Source organism: Capsicum annuum, unplaced genomic scaffold, assembly GCF_002878395.1.
Source record: "Capsicum annuum cultivar UCD-10X-F1 unplaced genomic scaffold, UCD10Xv1.1 ctg33540, whole genome shotgun sequence".
Lineage (NCBI taxonomy): Eukaryota > Viridiplantae > Streptophyta > Magnoliopsida > Solanales > Solanaceae > Capsicum > Capsicum annuum.
In genome coordinates, this window is record NW_025840321.1 from 1 (window position 1) to 4,206 (window position 4,206).

Sequence of the window (4,206 nt, forward strand, 5' to 3'; positions counted from 1 at the left end):
CTAGATACTGTAGTTCGTGGCAGCATGGGCCCAACATATATTATTTAGTTATCTTAATTTATATAGCACAAATAGTATTTGGAGTGTCAGTCAAATTTTTATTAATATAATTTTTTAAATAATTTAAGTTGTTAATCATTGTTATTTATAGTACCTTTTATGTAATTTAGTAATCTATGTTACTCGCTTTGTCCCAATTTTAGAATTTAGAGAGTCAATCAAATTTTTACTAATATATTTTTTAAAATATTTTAAGTTGTTAATCGTTGTGATTTAAGTATCTTTTAATGTAATTTCAAATAATTTATGCCACTTACTTTATCGCAACATGTATGACACTATTAGAATTTCAAAAATCAATCATATTTTTTACTATATGTTTTGAAAATATTAGAAGATGTTAATAGTTATGACTTATAATTATTTTTTGCATAATTTTTAAATATATAATATTTTACCAAAATATAATAAATAAATTAAAATAAACAAAGTACTAAATTTTCAAAACATGTTAAATCAAAAACATCATTTGGATCAACAAATTACTAAATTAAAACATTAAAACATGCAAATTATAAAATGACAAAACTACCCTGAATTTATGTGACACAAATATAATTTAGATAATCAATCATATTTTTAATATGTCTTTAAATATTTTAAATTGCTAGCTATTGTAGTTTATAGTATTTTTTATGTAATTTTCAAATAATATATGTTACTCTCCTTATCCAAATTTTTGTGGCATTGATAGTCAATTATATTTTAAAAATAATTTAAGTTTTTAATTATTATGATTTATAATACCCTTTCTTCTATTCTAATTTAATTGGCATTGAAATAAATTCGAGAGTCAATCAAATTTTATGATTGAAACATCGAAGCGGATATTTCCTACATGACTTATAATACCTAATTAGAAGTAATATAGCAAAATTACCACAATAAAATATTTGTAAAAAAATTTAAATGAGTCTCATATAAGATGTCATATTAATTTAAAACATCAAGAACTGATTTATCATTTTATATCAATTTTATTTTTCATTAAATATTATTGATTTTTTAATACCTAAATAACTTATAATAATTAATTAGGGGTGATATAATAAAATTACAGTTGAAGCAGTTGAAACAAACATTACATAAATGTCTATTTTACCTTTTTAATTAAATATTATTAATTTTCTTATACGTAAATGTCTTACAATAATTAATTAGGAGTAATATAGTAAAATCATGGAGCAAACATACTTGTTTTTTTTTTTTTAAATGAGTCTCATATAAGATGTCCTATTAATTTAAAACATCAAGAATTAATTTATATAAGATGTCCTATTAATTTAAAACATCAAGAATTAATTTATCATTTATATCTATTTTATTATTTATTAAATATTATTAATTTTTTAATATCTAGATGACTTATAATAATTAATTAGAGTGATATAATAAAATTACGATTAAAGCAGCTGAAATAGACATGTCATAAATATCTATTTTACCCTTTTTAATTAAATATTATTAATTTGTTTATATACACTACTGAAAATAAGGGCTACGACAACAATTCCATAGTGACGGCTATAGAACTGTCACCATAGATAATCTATAGTAACGGTTATAACCATTGCAATATGTAACCATATCTAATGGGACGAATAACTAAAATAACCGTCGCTGATTCATGTGAACCGTCCTAAATAGATTGACCTATAGTAACGGTTACCTATAGCTACGGTTAACATTGTACAAAAAATAAAAGGCCGCGTATTTTTCCCTCCACATATTCATTATTAGCATATCGTCTTTTGCTCCAAAAAAACAGTATCGTCTTCATTCTCTTCATTCTTAGGGTTTCATTCAACCTTCGCGGCTAAAATTGGCAACAGAATTCAACAAGATTAAGAGTTCTATTGCAATTGATCTGGATAAGAGTTGTAAGTTACCCATTTCTTCTTCACCTTTTTTCCTTTGTCTGAGTTTTGGGATAAAATTGGAAGTTTATGATTGTTCGCGGATAAAATTGAAAGCAAAATAAGAGGGTTCTCTTGGTATTTTTCTACGATATAGAGTTGTAAGTAACGAAAATGGGATTTAGGGTTCACTGAGTTAATCTGTAATCCAAACAGAGTTATAAGTAACACAAATAGTGGAAAAAACTCTTTTTCGCCATTTTATGCTTTGAGTTAAGGTCCATTTTCCAAAAATATTGTGTTGATTTTGATTTTATAGCATTTTCTGTGCTTTACAGTGTAAGGTGCTCCTTCATCAACTTCTACTTTTTGGACTCGATCGACTTCTACTTTCTGGATAAAGGCTGTTTTTTCATTGAAAGGTGTTCTCAGGTAGGTGTTCTTACTGTGAAAGTAGTTATTTTTGTGGGTTTTATTTTGTAAATTTTGATACTGTTTTATGTAAGAATGAATGGATATATTGTCTGTTTTTTTGATAATGTATACACTTTAATTCCTGAAAATGAGAAATTGCGTTACTGTATGTTGTTTGGAAAAATTTTGGTTGGATTTTATGGTCTTTAACTGTTAGATGTCTGCAACATTGAAAGACTTTGTTGAAATGTTGTTCTGGTGGTTGGCACCAGTGTTTCTTTCTGCTACTTCGAAAGTAGCTGCTTCAGCTTCAGCCACTAGAATTTTCGATATTCTCTCGAAAGTAGAACAACATACCCAGTAAAAACCATTGTTAACACATGAATGTACGAATTTGTCATAAGTTTCATAAAATATCTCATCGACAGCCCTAAGTATGTCTACACCAGGCTTCAGTTCTTTCTCGGGATCATCTATTTCTGCCTCTGTCGAAAAAAAGGCAATATATTTCCTTTTAGAAGCGACATTGTGAAAGTAGGAACAAGAAAACAAGTACCTGCAATCGGCATGCTGTTATCTTTCGAGTTTCTCCGAAGAGCACAACAAGTTGAGTGAACATGTAATGGAGTCTAGGTTTAAATAGATAGTGACAGTCCCTTCTCAATAATTGTTAAGAAAAAAAAGGACTCAATTACTAGTCTGATGCAGAAGCTTGCACTGTTAGATACATCCGTCTATACTACACCACACAATAGGATATGTAAATTTAGTACACTATCGGGAAGCCTACAAACATACATGTCTGATTTACGACCAAGTTGCTTCTGTGGTAGAATGACCTGGGGTGAATGAGAATCATTAGTGTTGCATTTAGCAGTTTCTTCTTCAGAAGTCACACCAACAACTTTTTCACCTTCATCAAACTCCACCTGCAATTCCAGAAACCGTGTGTTAACATGAACTTCAATTTAGTTCATTGTGTATGTAAGCCATGTGGAATTCTTCAGCATTTTCAGTAGAGCAGCCATCTCAGTACATTATCATCTCAGTTTTCTTTGAAAAATAATATAGCATATTTAGAATTACAATACGAGGATATCTGCTCCAGATTACACAAAAGGGTCTAGATATTAGATCAGAAAGATTACTGAGACACATTCCGGATGCTAAAACATTCGTAAAACTTGCTTGTTGTTTTGTAATAAACAAATAACTACATAGTTCGCAAGGCTCTCAAATCATTTTTCTTTAGTGTGCACCGAGTCAGTTACCTTGTTTAACTCTCGAAACATTATAAACTTTTTTATTCAAGTTTATAGTACTTCTGTGTGCTTGTGCAGGAATAAAAGGACGGAATTCCTACTCATTTAGAGATCAGTTTGTCCACTTCAATGTCAGCATTCCCACGTAAGTGCCCTTTGGTAAAAATGTGGAAATGACTTTCAATTATTGCACTTTTTACTATCCTAGACTCTTTTCTAAGCCTATTCTTGAGAAAATTAAGAGGTTTTATAGTTTGGTGGCCTCTAAATTAATTCTGGAAAAGGGTACACCTGTGAAGCTTCCTGTATATTCTTTAATGTAATGATTAAATTTGCAACTTGGGTGCAGAAACTTGACACCAAGCTTCCTATATTTTGGATAAAGGCTGCTTTTTCAGTGAAAGGTGTTCTCAGGTGGGTGTTCTTAGTGTGAAAGTGGTTATTTTTGTGGGTTTTGTTTTCCAAATCTCAAAACTGTTTTATGTAAGAATGAATGGATATATTGTTCCTTGAAGTGTTTCAATTTGCCATTATTTCGTTTGTTGTTATTGATCTCATATCTGTGGCAGGTGGTCTATCGTAAATAGCCTCTTTAAGGTCTGATTGTATCCTAT

General features: G+C 29.3%; 1 long non-coding RNA gene across 1 annotated transcript; it reads left to right on the top strand.

The window, feature by feature from the left end:
* The first annotated feature begins 1,879 nt into the window (after window positions 1–1,879).
* LOC124891290 lies at window positions 1,880–3,738 on the top strand. Its single transcript, XR_007049614.1, has 3 exons — window positions 1,880–1,940; window positions 2,255–2,348; window positions 3,671–3,738. It is a non-coding gene; the product is annotated as an uncharacterized LOC124891290 (long non-coding RNA).
* Window positions 3,739–4,206: the final 468 nt, after the last annotated feature.